Below are 17,147 nucleotides of genomic sequence, written 5' to 3'. Positions count from 1 at the left end.
CCTGTGTGTGTCTCTCCTGAGTCCTCATTAATGTAGATTTGCTTGTACAATAAGATGGACTCCTGGCCTCTACCTCATTATGATTTTCCTGGTTATCATCTTGCACTTTATCGCTTACTTGCACTGCAACTTCTTGGTAGCTGTTACACTTTATTCTGCATTGTTATTGTTTCACCTTATTCTAGCTCAATGCACTGTGTAATGATCTGATCTGCATGAACAGCATGCAAGACAAACTTTTCACTGTATCTCAGTACAGGTGAGAATAATAAACCCATTCCAATTCCCTTCTTGATACCGCTGCTGACAATCTATCAGATCTATTTTCAATTGATCCTTTAGCCTCTGCGGTTTATTAATGCTGACGTATGTCATGAAGTTTGTTATTTTGCAGCAGTAGTAAAGTACAATACATGAAATATAAATTACAAAAGGCAGTATATAAAAATAAGTAGCTCAAAGGAGATCAAAATAGTGAGGGAGTGTTCATAGAGTGTTCAAAAATCCTGCACACAGAGGAGAAGAAAAAAATGTTCTGTGTGCATCTTCAGGCTCCTGTACCCCCTCCCTGTGATAAACCAACACCAATATTAGTTGCCTTCATCTCCTCTTGACATTCTCTTTGTGCTCTCTTGAAAGACATTTTCCAGAATTCCTGAAATGGACTTTTTTGATGATAGAGTTTGAGAGGCCTGTCAGGCCAAACACCCATTCCTCGTATGTGGGAGTGGGAGTGGGCTCAGGCTGAAGCATAGAGGTAAAGTCTGACTCTCACCCCACCGATGATGTGAGGAATTTTGGTAAGGCAGCTGCTCTACCTGTGACCATAAGAAACTGCAGAGAGTTGTGCATGCTGCTCAGCACGTCATGGAAACCAACACCCCTCCATGGACTCTGTCTCCAATGAGCCAACCTAATCAAAGTCCCATCCACCTGGTCATTCTCTTTTCTACCCCCTTACATCAGGAAGAAAATACAAAAATCTCCAGGCACAGCAAAACTAGCCCCATTTCTCCCACTTACTCACTCACACGTAGAGAAAAGCCTCCGATCCTAGACAGGCCGGCTCTGGACCTCAATGTCCAGTCCCTGGCCTGGACTCACAGACAAAATGACCAACTACACACATCCTGGAGCAATCAACGGGGAAGTCGTGCTTTCTTCTCACTGCTGCCATCAGACTGAGTCTACAAACCTCCGGAGCCTCTTGCGATCCCTGCACATTGGAACCTCCCTACCAGGCTGTGATACAACCAGTCAGAGTGCTCTCCTCCGTACATCTGTGGAAATTCACTCGAGTCTTCACTGACATGCCAAAGCTCCTCAAACTCCTGATGAAGTAGAACTGCTGGTGTACCTTCTGCATGATTACACAAGTGCAATGAAGAACGTCCTTGCAGCACCATCACAGGTACATAGTGTCAGATACACAACACTCATAAGAGAAACATAAATTAAACTTAAATTATGCACAGTTTTTACAAAAAAGAAGACTAGTAGAACAAAAATAAGTCCATTCCAGTGCCAGCTGATCAAAACCGTCATAGTGCGGTGTAACCCCTGGGAAAGGTTCCACTGATAATGTGATGGTCTTTCTGTAGCAGCAGTGTTTGGGTCATGGCTAGAGATAACGGGGGCTTTGGAATGAGTGCCATCCAATGAAGGGAGTGTTTTTTCTTGTTGTGTGCCTGAGAACGAGGTGATCCGGATTTTTTGGTTGGCAGAAGATGGGGAAGAAGACGCCTGAAAGGAGGGGTCGTGGACAGCAGGTCGGAGAGGATTTGGAGTGGGGCTGGGAGTCAATGAAGCCCGGGGAAATCGATGGAGGACCATCGGAAGGGGAACTGTGAGCTCCAACTTGTGCAGATTAGACTGTTTCATTAAAATGGGCCCTCCTCTTTGTTTTACTTTAATAACCCTTTACTCAAATTAAGAATTATAAAGCTAAATTGTAAAATTGCATATGGTGTACTGTCTGTTATTTCATGGTATTGATTTGCAACAGGGTGACACATCATGCAGCATCCACACAAACAGGAGGTTTTGCATCTCAATTTCACATGTTTGGTGGGGCCAGAGATTGTCTTCCCTAGACCTAGGGACAGAACCCGAAGGTTACAGTTGCTATAGGGAGGTGGTGCTGGATGGTTCAAGAACCAAATGGCTGAAAGGAAGTAGCTGTTCCTGAAACTGGAGCTGTGGGACTTCTGGTGCCTGTACCTCCTGCCCGATGGTAGCTGTGAGAAGAAGAGCAGAGACGAAAGAAAGGGCCATCACAAAGGACCCTCACCATCCAGGCCGTGCTCTCTTCTCGTCATTGGGAAGGAGGTACAGGAGCCTTAGGTTCCACATCACCAGGTTCAGGAACAGTTATTACTTTACAATCATCATGCTCCTGAACCAACGTGGATAACTTCACTTTCCTCAACTCTGAACTGATTCCACAACTGACGTCAGAATTGAACTCCAAACTCTGACACCCTGAGATGTAATAGCATAACGCTAACTGCTACGCTACCGTTGCACCCGTGGTATGCAGTGAAATTTGTTGTTTTGCTGCAGTAGTAGCATGCAACACACATATGAAAACATTATTACAAGTTACTATGGATAAAAAAATAAATAAGTAGTGTGAAAAGAGAACAAAATAATAAGGTAGTGTTTCTGGCTTCATTGCCCATTCAGAAATCTGATGACGGCAGAGATGAAGCTGCTCCTCAGACTTTGAGTGTGTGTCTTCCTGGTGGAAGTAATGATTCTAAGATAGTGCTAGTGATATACAGTTGATGTTTTTCAGGCAGCATACAAAACGACTAGATACTCTACTAGATGTACTTCTTCTGAACTATGATCACTGCAATCTGAAAGCTACTTTTGAACTTATGTAAATGAACTAATGATGCGTTGAAGGATTTGGCGAACTTGACTCATGAGAATGCAGGTACAGCCAGGATGGACGCCGATTTGAGGCCAGAGTGCAGAAACGAGCCCGTGCTCAGCTCCATTACTCCACTCTGATTAAAGCATCAAGCCAGATTAAATTGTCAAGGACCAAGAGCAGAAAGTGAACTGGTATTCAGCGGTGTCTGCTGGCTTTTGTCCTGTCTTCTTGCTGCTACCAACGGCAGGGGGTGCAGGAGTTGGGGTCTCACACCACCCGGTTTGGAGGCAGTTGCTGGCCTGCACCCGTTGGGCTCCTGGACCAACTCCACGAACTGATTCTGTACCTCTAGACTCACTTTTGGGGGATTCTGCCGCTCATGTTCTCTGTGTTATTTGTTCACTTAAAAAAAATTTTTTTTGCATGATTTGTCCCCTTCTGCCCATTTAATGTTTGATGGTCTTTGTTGAGTGTGGTTTTTCATGGATTCTATTGTGTTTCTTTGTTTTGTGGGAGCCTGGAAGAAGATGAATCTCAAAGTTGTACATGGTATACACACTTTGATAATAAATTTGAACTTTGAAGAGGGCATGCCCTAGATAGTGAGGGTCCTTAATGATGGATGGCACGGCCTCTTGAAGCTGCCTTCGATGGTAGAGAAGGTTTTGTCTGGCTGAATTAACAACCCTATGCAGCCTCTTGTGATCCTGTGCATTGGGGCTTCTACACCAGGCAACCAATCAGAATGCACTTCACTGTACTTTGATGGATTTACGTTGAACTTTGCTGGTATGTTCTTTCAGGATTTTGTATCTTCTGCCCACTCGGAGGGGGAGAATAAGCAATGTGGGTGGGATTGTTGATTATGTTGGCTGTTTCACTGAGGCGGCGAGAATGTAGACAGAGTCCATGGAGAGGAGGCTGCTTTCTGTGATGTGCTGTGTTGACCCTTACCTTGGCTAAGTAAGATAGTCTGCTCCTAATTAGGGTTCCCTGGAATTGTTGATAGCTGTGATTTATTGAATGGTGGAACAAGAATGAGGAGCTGAATGTCCCGTTGCTACTGTACTTCTATTATTTCACAATATTTCGTGTTCACTTCAATCAGGGATTTTGCCAGTGAAATCAGCTCGCAGTACCAGCTCTTCAACAACAGATGGCAGCAGCTCCACAGAAAGGAGACACAAAGGGAACAGTTTAAACTTTAAAGCCGAACACACAGGAGATTCTGCAGATGCTGGAAATCCAGAGCAACACACACAAAATGCTGGAGAAACCCAGCGGGTTAGGCAGCATCTATGGAGGTGAATCAACAGTCAGTGTTTCAGGCCGAGACTCTTCATCGAGACTCACACTGACCACTTTGATGAAGAAGGGTGTTGGTCTGAAATACTGATTGTTTCTTTAGTTGCTGCCAGACCTGCCGAGCATTTTACATGCTGCTCAAATTTAAAGTAAAGTTTATTTTCACATGTACATGCTTGCAAAAATGCAATGAAAAACTTGCTTGCAGCAGCATCGCAGGTACATAGCAATCATGTGAAAAACATAAATGACTCATAAATTATACCCATATTTTAAAAAAGAAAACCCCATCAGAACAAAGAAGAAGCAAATCAAAAAACAGGAGAGTCAGCGACTGATGTAGGGCCTCAGCCCGAAATGTTGACTGTTCACTTCGCTTCGTAGATGCTGCCTGACCTGCTGAGTATGTAGGAGTTACTGCTAACATTCGGGCATGGATAGTTCAGTGAGCTGTCAGCCCAGGAAGTGAGGCTCTGGAGGAAAAGTCTTCGAAGAGCATTGCTCCTCTTTGCACAGCCTGGGACTGGAGCAACCAAGACCGAAGGATACAAATGAAGGATTGTAGGGTAACGGCTGCTACTAGTCAGTTATTTCACTAATTCTGAAGTGTTATTGGCCTCGAACGTGTAGATTCTATTGACTATTAATACTTGTGTTACCAGAATCAGGTTTAATATCACCGGCATATGTTGTGAAATTTGTTAACTTTACAGCAGCAGTACAATGCAATACATAAAAAATATTGAGAAAAAAACTGAATTGCAGTATGTATATATCTGTCTATTAAATAGTTAAGCTAAAATAAGTTGTGCAAAAAAAACAGAAATAAAAAAGTAGGGAGGCGGAGTTTGTGAGTTCGATGTCCATTTTGGAATCGGATGGCAGAGAGGAAGAGCTGTTCCTAAATTGCTGAGCATGTGCCTTCAGGCTTCTGTACCTCCTACCAACAGTAACAGAGCAGGTTCTGGGTGGTGGGGATCCTTAAAGATGGATGCCGCCTTCCTAGGCAGGGCTCCTTGAAGATGTTGTGGATTCTACTGAGGCTTGTACCTATGCTGGAGCTGACTAATATTGCAAGTTTCTACAACTTACCTCAATCTTGTGCAGTAGCTCCCTCCCCCTCCCCCCATACCAGACGGTGATGCAGCCTGTCAGAATGCTCTCCACAGTACATCTGTAGCAGTTTTTTGTAGTGTGATTAGTGATTGGTTATGTAAATAAAGGTTTTGAACATCCACAGTAAGACCATAAGGCACAGGAGCAGAATTAGGCCATTTGGCCCATTGAGTCTGCTCTGTCATTCCATCATTGTTGATTTATTACTCCACTCAACTCCATTCTCCTGTCTTGCTTTAAATAAACTCAATAACCTTGCCTGCACAGCCATCTGTGGCAATGAATTCCACAGATTCACCACCCTATTGCTAAAGAAAGTCCTTCTCATCTCTGTTCTAAAGGGATATTCTTGTATTCTGAGGCTGTGCCCTCTGGTCTTAGACTCCCCCACTTTAGGAAACATCCTCTCCACATCCAATCTATCAAGGTCTTTCAATCAATCTTTTAAACTCCAGCAAGTACAGACCCAGAGCTATCAAACGCTCTCACACATTAATTCTTACAGTCCTGGGATAATTCTTGTGAACATCCTCTGGACCTTCTCCACATCCTTTTTTAGATAAAGGTCTAAAACTGCTCACAATATCCCAAGTGCGGTCTGACCAACGCCTTATAAAGCCTCAGTGTTACATCCTTGCTTTTATATTCTAGTCCTCTCAAACTGCTTGCTAACATTGCATTTGCCTTCCTTACTACCGATTGAATTCTGATTGGTGGTTGCTGTAATGCCTTTGTTCTAACCACTATCTGCCCTACTGCCCATATGAGACGGCCTTGTCATGTTTTGTTGTTCGTTCTCTGTTCCGGTAACACTTAATAAAATGGCCAACCATTAAGTATTATACCTCATTCTTGAGTTCTGAAGCACTTCCAGATCGATATCAGCAAATTCAACAAGCTTTTCCAAGTTGAGATGGAAGTTATCAATTCATAGACACAGAACAGTACAGCACAGGGACAGGCCCTTCAGCCCACAATATCTGTGCTGCGTGTTAACGCAAATATCTAATGAGTCTATCATGTGGCAGCAACTCCATGCTTAAAAGCATGCAGACATGGTCAAGAGGTTCAGTTGTTGTTCAAACCAAGCACCAGAATGGGGAAGAATAAGTGATTTTGACTTGGAATGATTGTTGGTTACTCAGACTGGTGGTGTGAGTACCTCAGAAACTGCTGATTTCCAGGCATTTTCACACGCAGCAGTCTCTAGTATTTACAGAGAATGGCGAGAGAAACAAAAAAATCCCAGTGAGCGAAATCGCTTTGTTAATGAGAGGTACGAGGAAAATGATCAGACTGGTTCAAACTGACAGAAAGGTGATAGTAATTCAAATAACCAGGTGTTACAAGAGTGGTGTGCAGAAAAGTATCACCGAGTGCACAACATGTCGAACCTTGAAGTGGATGGGCTAACAGCAGTGAAGACCATGAACATACTTCATCAGGTACATGAAGTACCTAATCAATTGGCTGTTTTGATGCTTTTTAAATGTCACTATTCAAGAATTTGTCCCAAGCAATAAGGAAAACATCCATTTGTTGGAGTCAGTAAGTTATTCATGTGATTAAGGCTTATTTGTCATTTCATGCAGTCTGAACTGATTATTTCTTTTTAATTTGCTGTTGGCAGCCTCAGGTTTTATGGGTTGCAGTTTATTCAGATTTACATCAATCAGTACAGCGCAGTATAGGGCTGCTGGCCCACAATGTCCCCAGAGACTAGTGAATTTCCACAGTGGAGAGCGTTCGGACTGGTTGCATTACAGCCTGGTGTAGTGGTTCCAATGCACAGGATCACAAGAGACTGCAGAGGGTTGGAGACTCATCAGCTCCATCATGGGCACAACCCTCCCCACCATCGAGGGCATCTTCAAGAGATGGTGACTCAAGAAAGTGGCATCCATCATAGAGGACTCTCACCACCCATGGCATTCCCTCTTCTCATTAATACTGTCGAGGAAGAGAGGTACAGGAGCCTGAAGGCACACACTCAACGGTTCAGGAGCAGCCATAAGATTTCTGAACTATCAATGAATTCATGAACCATAGCTTGTAAACCCATAAGACATAGAAGCAGAATCAGGCCACTCAGCCCTTCAAGTCTGTTCCACCACTCCATCATGGCTGATATATTATCCTTCTCAACCCCATTCTCCTGCTTTCTCCCCATAACCTTTGACGCCCTGACTAACCAAGAGCCTATCAACCTTTGCTTTAAATACACCCAATGATTTGGCCTCCACAGCTGTCCATGACAGTGAATTCCATCGATTCACCACCTTCTGGCTAAAGAAATTACACTCTAGTCTTCTCAAAATGAATGCTAACATTACATGTGTCTTTCTTACCAATTCAACCTGCAAGTTAACCTTTATGGAATCCTGCACAAGGACTCCCAAGTCCCCATTCACCTCTGATTTTTGAATTTTCTCCCCATTTAGAAAGTGATGCTTTATTTCTTCTACTAAAATGCATGAGCATACACACCCATACACTATATTCTATTGCCATTTCTTTGCCCATTCTCTCAATATGTCCTATTCCTTCTGCAGATTCCTTGCTTCCTCAACACTACCTGCCCCTCCACCTATCTCTGTATCATCTGCAAACTTGGCCACAAAACCATCAACTCTTTCATCCAAATCATTGACATATCACATGAAAAGAAGCAGTCCCAATACCAATCCCTGCGGAACACCACTAGGCACTCCTTTATTCCAGCAGGTTGCTTTCTGCCAATCCGCCAACCTTCTCTCCATGCCGTATCTTTCCTGTAATACCTTGGGCATTCATGTTGTTAAGAAGCCTCATGTACGGCAACTCATCAAGGCTCAAGTAAACGACATCTACTGACTCACCCTTTGTCTATCCTGCCTGTTATTTCCTCAAAGAATTCCAACAGATTTGTCAGGCAAGATCCCCCCTCAAGGAAACCATGTTAACTTTGGCCTACTTTATCGTATGCCTCCAAGTACCCCCAAAACCGTATCCTTAATAATGGACTCCAACATCTTCCCAACCACCAAAGTCAGGCTAACTGGCCCATAATTTCCTTTCTTCTGCCTCCTCCCCACTTAAAGAATGTAGTAACATTAGCAATTTTCCAGTACTCAGGAAGCATGCCAGAACTAGTGATTCTAGAAAGATCATTACTAATGACTCCACAAACTCTTCAGCTGCCTCCTTCAGAACCCCGGGGAGTGGTTCATCTAGTCGAGGTGATCTATCTACTATCTACCTTCAGACCTTTCAGCTTCCCAAGCACCTTCTCCTTAGTAATAGCAACTACACTCACTTTTGCCCCTTGATATGTTTGAATTTCTGCCATACTGCTGGTGTCTTCCACAGTGAAGACAGAAGGCCACCATTTCTTTGTCTCCCATTACTACTCTCCATCATTTCCCAGTGGTCCAATATTCACTCTTGCCTCTCTTTTATTCTTTATAATTTTGAAAAATAACTTTTGGTATCCTCTTTTATATTATTGGCTAGCTTACCTTCATATTTCTTCTTTTAGTTCCTTATGGCCTTTCTAGTTACCCTTAGTTTTTAAAGTTTCCCAATCCTATAATTTCTCACAATGTTTTTGTGTTATTATATGACCTCTTTTTTGCATTTATGGTGTTCCTTGTCAGCCACAGTTGCCTCATCCTTCCTTTAAAATACTACTTAATCTTTGGGACGTATCTATCTAGCACCTTCTGAATTGCCCCCGAAACTCCAAGCTTTGCTGATTTGCCATTGCTAGTGTCCTCTTCCATGCATCTTATGCATCTGTAATTCCCTTTACTCCATTATAATACAGATACATCTATCTTCTCCCTCAAACTGCAGGGTGAATTCTATCATATTATGATAACTGCCTCCCAAGTGTACAATGTACCGTGTATGCTAATCAAAATGGCTTCTTTGTTTTGTTTAGAGTAGGAATGCTTCTTTGTTATGATAAGTGCTTTCTCTCGCAGTTGTTTAGCTTTAGACTTGCTGATATCCGGATTGTATTCATTTGTTAACCAATGGGGAAATGTTATTTTGTCTTGTGGCTGGGAGCTGGGGAGTTTTCACGGTCTTTTCAGGGAGTCGGGAAGAGGACGCCGAGGAAGGTGGATGTGTGCGGCAATGCTCGGTCGACCACCAGGGTGGTCCCAGGTGCAAGGACGTGGAGGTCGGCGGAAAGCGACGAGGGGTCGAGTGGTTCAATGGTTGAGCTCCAACGATGTGCACTAAACTGACTGAACTCTGATAAGTTTGGCGCCTTTTTATTTTATTTTCTTTTCCTTCATATATACTGTATTGTTAGTAACCTTTTAGTTCTAGTAAAATCTTTAAAGTATATTCTATAACAGTATCTGGTGTGAGTTTGATATTGTGTGTGCGTCACTGCATCGGTGGTGGGGAAGATGCTAGAGTCCATTATTAAGGATGAAATAGTGGCATATCTAGATAGCAGTGATAGGATTGGGCCGAGCCAGCATGGATTTACCAAGAGTAGATCATGCTTGACTAATCTGTTGGAGTTTTTCGAGGATGTAACCAGGAAGTTAGAAGGGGGAGATCCAGTGGATGTAGTGTACCTCGATTTTCAGAAGGCATTTGATAAGGTCCCACATAGGAGATTGGTGGGTAAAATCAAAGCTCAGGGCATCGGGGGGAAGACATTGACATGGATAGAAAACTGGTTGGCAGATAGAAAGCAAAGGGTAGCGGTGAATGGGTGTTTCTTGGAATGGCAGGTGGTGACTAGTGGGGTGCCACAGGGCTCGGTATTGGGACCACAGCTGTTTACCGTTTACGTTAACGATTTGGATGAAGGCATAGAAAATAACATCAGCAAATTTGCTGATGATACTAAGCCGGGTGGCAGTGTGACATGTGATGAGGATGTTAGGAGAATTCAGGGTGACTTGGATAGGCTGGGTGAGTGGGCAGATACTTGGCAGATGGCGTTTAATGAGAATAAGTGTGAGGTTATCCACTTTGGGAGTAAGAACAGGAAGGCAGATTATTATCTGAACGGTGTAGAGTTGGGTAAGGGAGAAATACAAAGAGATCTCTTTCTTTTCTTTTTCAATCTTTTTATTAGTATTAATAATATTATGAACAAAATACAATTGATATATTAATAAAGGGATTACAAACATACAAATTCCCATTGCACGTGAAAGAATACATAAGCAATGAATACAGTATAAATAAGTTTTCCCGAAACATGAACCATATAGTATATATATAAACAAGGTATATCTAGAAATTTCATAATATATAATATAAAAAAGAAAAAAAAATATATATGCAAAGTTAACTAACCTACTAATCTAGTGTCTAAAGAAAAAAAGGAAGCAAAAAAAGAAAAAAAAGAAAAACTAAAAAAAAGAGGAAAAAAAAGGGCTGTTTATAGTATATCACAAGAATACATAAACATCAATGTCGTCAACTCCGATCCTCTCAATATAAATACGATTAAAGCTGAAAAAACCAATAAGCTTGGAACAGGGTCGTATTACATCATATGAAAATATTGAATAAATGGTCTCCATATCTTTTCAAATTTAATAGAAGTATCGAATACACCACTTCTAATTTTTTCTAAATTATAACATAACATAGTTTGAGAAAGCCAATGAAATACAGTGGGAGGATTAATTTCCTTCCAATTCAACAAAATAGATCTTCTAGCCATCAAAGTGAGAAAAGCAATCATTCGACAGGCGGAAGGAGATAATGAAGTGAGTCCATCATCGGTAAACCAAAAATTGCAGTAATAGGATGGGATTGTAAATCGATGTTCAGTACCGCAGAGATAATATCAAAAATATCTTTCCAATATTTTTTCAAAAGCGGACATGACCAAAACATATGAGTTAAAGACGCGATTTCCAATTGACATCTGTCACAAATAGGGTTTATATAAGAATAAAAATGAGCTAATTTATCCTTGGACATATGGGCCCTATGTACAACCTTAAATTGTATTAATGAATGTTTGGCATATATAGATGATGTATTAACTAATTGAAGAATTCTATCCCAATTCTCAATAGGAATAATAAGATTGAGCTCTCTTTCCCAATCCTTTTTGGTCTTATCAAGGGGCACTGAACGTATCTTCATAATTATATTATAAAGTTTTGATATAAGCCCAAAGAGATCTTGGAGTCCTTGTTCATCAGTCACTGAAGGTGAATGAGCAAGTGCAGCAGGCATTGAAGAAGGCTAATGGAATGTTGGCCTTTATTACAAAGGGAATTGAGTACAAGAGCAAGGAAATCCTCTTGCATTTGTACAGAGCCCTGGTGAGACCACACCTGGAGTATTGTGTACAGTTTTGGTCTCCAGGGTTAAGGAAGGACATCCTGGCTGTAGAGGAAGTGCAGCGTAGATTCACGAGGTTAATTCCTGGGATGTCTGGACTGTCTTACGCAGAGAGGTTAGAGAGACTGGGCTTGTACATGCTGGAATTAAGGAGATTGAGAGGGGATCTGATTGCAACATATAAGATTATTAAGGGATTGGACAAGATAGAGGCAGGAAATATGTTCCAGATGCTGGGAGAGTCCAGTACCAGAGGGCATGGTTTGAGAATAAGGGGTAGGTCATTTAGGACAGAGTTAAGGAAAAACTTCTTCTCCCAGAGAGTTGTGGGGGTCTGGAATGCACTGCCTCGGAAGGTAGTGGGGGCCAATTCTCTGGATGCTTTCAAGAAGGAGCTATATAGGTATCTTATGGATAGGGGAATCAAGGGATATGGGGACAAGGCAGGAACCGGGTATTGATAGTAATTGATCAGCCATGATCTAAAATGGCGGTGCAGGCTCAAAGGGCCGAATGGTCTACTTCTGCACCTATTGTCTATTGTCTATTGTAAACTTGATTCCCACAGCACCTGCGTGTACGGGAGGTGGGGTTGTAGAGTAGCTGGAGTTCTTCCCCTAGACATATACCAGTCTGTTGGGCAGGTGTTACACAAGGGCTCCATTACCTTAAGCTTCCTAATCAAATCTGGTTCATTACACAACACCCAGTCCTGAATTGCCTTTCCTCTCATGGACTCAAACACAAGCTGCTCTAAAAACCCATCTCATGGGCAATCTACAAATTCCCTCTCTTGGGATCCTGCACTAATCTGCCTTTCCCCCTGTCGACCTGCGTGTTGAAATCCCCCATGACACGTTGCCCTGTTACATGCCTTTTCTATTTCCCTTTGAAATTTATATCCCACATCCTGGCTACTGTTCCGAGACCTGTATATGACTCCCACCATTTTGTACACTTGCAGTTTTTTAACTCCACCCTCACGGATTCTACATCTTCCAATCCCATGTCACCTCTTTCTAAGGATTTGATTTCATTTTCACCAAGAGACACCCCACCCAATCTGCCTACCTGCCTGACCTTTTGATACAATATGTATCCATGGTTATTAAGCTCTCAACTATGATCTGCTTTCAGCCATGTCTCAGTGATGCCCACAATGTCATACCTGCCAATCTCTAACTCCGCTACATGCTCCTTATTCCATGTATTGTGTGCTTTCAAATAGAGCACCTTCAGTCCTGTATTCATCACCCTTTTCGATTTTGCCCCACTGATTTTGCTTTATCATTTGTCTGCCCTTCCTCAAAGTCTCACTGCACACTGCATCTACTTGTATACCAACTGCCCTATCCCTCAGCCCTATTACTCCAGTTCCTTTCCCCCTGCCAACTTAATTTAAACCGTCCTCAGTAGCTCTAACAAACCTGCTCACAAGGATATTGGACTTCTTGGGTTCAGGTGTAACCTGTTCTTTTTGTACAGGTCATACCTTCCCCAGAAGAGATCCCAATGATCCAGAAATCTGAAACACTGCCCCCTGTACCACTCCCTCAGCCACTCATTCATCTGTACCATCATCCTATCCCTGCCCCGTCTAGCACATGGTACTGGGAGTAATCCAGAGATTACTATCTTGAAGGTCCTGGTCTTCAGCCTCTTCCCTAACTCCCTGTGCTCAACGTGCAGGACCTCTTCCCCCTTTCTACCTCTGTCATTGGTGCCAATGTGCACCCTCCCTCTTGAGAATCTTTTGCAGTCACTCTGAGACACCCTGGGCCCTAGCACCTGGGAGGCAACACACCATCCTGGCTTCTCTTTTTAAAACTGGCTCATAAAGTCCTCAAGGAACTGTTTCCAACTCACTTTGCAGCCTCTGGCATTGCACTGTTTATTTATTGTTGTAATTTATAGCGATTTTATGTTGTCTTTCTGTACGGCTGCCACAAAGCAGCAAATTTCACATCACACAAGTGAGCGATAATAAGTCTGATGCTGACTCTGGTATGCACTTGCACGTGGCATTAAACCTGACCTTGACTGTGTATCAGATTTAGATCCACAGCCTCCTGACCCAGAGAGAAGGGGGGAACCCACTGAGCCACAGCTGGCAGCTGGACCCGTTGTAAAGAAAAGCACCAAGAGGCAAACTGCGGGTACATAGAACACTGCATGAGATACACTTTGATTAACTCCGGCAAAGATCACACCATTTTAATTCCACTTCCCATTCCCGCACTGACCTACCTGCCTACAGCCTCCTCTTCTACCGAGTTGTGGTCTGTTGCAGATTAGAGGAACGTCACCTGATATTTTGTCCTGGTGATCTCCAACCTGATGGTACCAACATCAATTTCTCTCTAACTTTTGGTAATTAGTGCCCTTCATTTTGTTTTTCCTGTCCCTCACCCCCCCCCCACCCACCTTCACTCCATCTCTTCCCCTCTCTTGTGCTCATGACGTGCACATCTTACTCCCTCTGGTTCCCCACTTACCTCCCTCTCTCTCTTGGACCCTCTCCTGTAACGTCCCTTCTTCACCTTTTCTTCTTCTTCTACCCCCTCCCTGCTTCTCACTTCACCCCCCCCACTCACCTTCCCCCTTCCCTGGTCTCACCAATCACCTGCCAGCTTCTACTCCTTCCTCTGTTCCCACCTTCTTCCCCCTTCATTCCCAGTCCTGACGAAGGGTCTCGGCCCAAAACATCGTCTGTTTATTCCCCCCATAGATGCTGCTTGACCTGCTGAGTTTCTCCAGCATTTCGTGTGTTGCTACAGAATTTGCACTATGAAACTAGCCCCAGGGTGACACACTGGTGCAGCTGGTAGAAGCGTTGTTTTATGTCTCCAGCAACATGGGTTCGAACCTGACCTTGGGCACTCTCTGTGTGGAGTTTGCCTGCTCTCCCTGTGTGGGTTTGTTCCAGGTCCACTGGTTTCTTCCCTTTGAGAACCTGTGGGTAAGTGACCATTGTAAATTGTCCTAGTGGGTAGATTCTGGTGGGAAGTTGTTGGAAAATGGGGAGGATTGTATGGGTTAGACAGGAATCGTGCTGCCGTGTACTTGATGACCGGTATAGACTCGATGGGCCAAAGGGGATGGGAGGGAGTACTAAATGGTAAATGATAAGTGAGTCCAGGTGAGGGGGAAGGAGGGTGGGTGGAGAGGGGGAATGATGTGAAGGAGTAACTGCTAAAGAGATGCATCTAATAGGACAGCACAGTGGACCATGGAAGAAAGGGAGGTGTGTAGAATGGGGGGTGACCTTAAAAGGGAACGACCGGGCAGATGTTGCCAAGTTTTCATTCGTGGGGGAGTTTTGATCAAAGACTGGGGGCTAATCATTTAAACCTGAGGAGTGTAGAAATGTCTTCCCTCGAATGCTGGCAAATCTCCGGAATTCTCTGCCCCCACAAGACTTGTTAAAGGCCGGATCAGTAGATGTACTTAATGTAGGTATCGATAGAAATTTGAAAGGTAGAGGAACTGAAGGTGATGAGGAACTGGCTCAGAAGAGGAGGTGAGGCCAGCATAGATCAGACAAGGTCAGATTAAATGGAGCAGGCTTGCAGGGCTGTGTTGACCACTCTGTCTCCTATGGTTTCGTGTTCTGTGTGGAATAAGTGTGCAAGAGTGGTTGGATGTACCGTAAATCAAAAAGATGGCCCGGTAGTGCAGTGGTTAGCAGAACGTTATTACAGCGCCCAGTAGCCAGGCTCAGTTTCACTGCGATCTCTAGGAAGTGTGTGTTCAGGCGTTGTGGTGGCGTAGCGATTAGTACGACTCTGTTACAACTTGAGGCGTTTGATTTCGGAGTTCAGTTCAGCGTCTTCTGTAAGAAAGTTTGTACGTCTGCCCGTGAGCTTGTGGGTTTCCTCCCACAGTCTGAGGACATACTGGTTGGTAGGTTAATCAGTCAATGTAAACTGAGTGGGGTTAATTAGGTGGGTTGCTGGGCGGCTCCTCGTTCGGCTGGAAGGTCGCCGTTTCTCTACATAAATTTAAAAACAAACGAACAGAATCTGGAGCACATGGAAGAAATTGGAGAGGCTTGGAGCTGTGGCTACGGCTTCCTCTATACCCTCCTGAGAAGGGCAGATTTGGATTGATTTATTTATCACACGCACATCGGAACAAACAGTGAAATGTGTCGTTTGTGTCAGCAGCCAACACAAACAAAGGATGTTCTGGGGCCAGCCCACAAGCGTCGCCACACATTCCGGTGCCAACCTAGCGTGCCCGCAGTGTTCCGCAGAGGAGCTCTAGCAGCAACAATAACACAACCACAACAGTAAAACTAACCATTTCCTCCCAACTACCCACACAGACAGGCCTTCAACTGCAGGTCAGGCCCCCGAGCTACAGTTCCCGACCTGGACTCGCAGACATCCGGCCTGCGACTCACAGACCTGGGGCTTTGACCTCTGGACATGTCATTGGGTCTCTGACTTGCAGGCATTGGACTTTGACTTCTGGATTTTTGACTTCAATAGTTGGGCTTCGACCTTCAGCGTCAACCCACCAACGTGCTGATCATGGGCATTTGAAAGTCAGGTCTCAAACTCCAGACTCCCACCTGGGTAGGTTACAGCGCCTTGTGCCTCCTGCCCGCACGCCCCCCTGTGTCGACCACTGGTCGTCTGCATCAGAGTGCTCCGGTCCTTGACTCTTCATTTACTGACCTGTCTCCTAGCTTCCCCTCACGCCTGTCCGTAAACTGATCTGTACCCTAACTCCCTGTGCTAGCCCGCAAGACCATCCCTATGACCCTAACCTAGTGACCTTGGTAGGGTCTTGGCTTCGAGTCCAATGTGATAGACAAAGGCCTTGTCCTAAAGGCACTTCCTGTGAAGACTTGTCCATCTGGAATCTTTGCTCAAATCGCTGATAAGAGGAAATGAGCCCAGCATCGCTGAGTCAGAGGCAGCAATATTACCTGCTGCGATGCAGCTGTCATCTAAACTTAGTGAAAACGTCATCCGTTGGTCCACGACAGGTCTGGTTGGAAACTATTAATAGTTACTATTAATCATGAACGACCCTCACCATCTGGGAAATGCCCTCTTCTCATTACTATCATCAGGGAGGAGGTACAGGAGCTGGAAGACCCACACACAATATTGTAGGAACTGCTTCCTCCCTTCCACCATTAGCTTTCTAAATTACTTCACATTTTGCTCTCTTTTTGCTCCACTTACTTTTTATTATAAATTTCATATTGTAACTGATAGGAATGTTTTTCTGTATCACATTGTTCTGCTGTGGTAAAACAACAATTTTTACGGCATGTCAGTGATAATACACCAGGTTCGGATAAACCGTGAGCTGCCTGCAGGCTGTCAGAAGCCAAGAAGTGCCAGTCTTGTGTTCTGGCGCGAGGGGAGGAGGGTAAGTGGGGAGCTGTAGGGCTGAAGGTCAGTGGGAATGGGAAGGCTGGGCCTGGAGCCGAGCCCAGAGCAGCGGCAAACCCACTGTGTCCAGATGGAGGCTGCGAGCCATTCAGTGAGGCTCCGAATGTGAGCAGTTTCCAGGA

The sequence above is a fragment of the Hemitrygon akajei genome, chromosome 10 (genome assembly GCF_048418815.1).
Source record: "Hemitrygon akajei chromosome 10, sHemAka1.3, whole genome shotgun sequence".
In the NCBI taxonomy this organism is placed as follows: Eukaryota; Metazoa; Chordata; class Chondrichthyes; order Myliobatiformes; family Dasyatidae; genus Hemitrygon; species Hemitrygon akajei.
Note: the sequence above shows the minus strand (reverse complement) of the source record.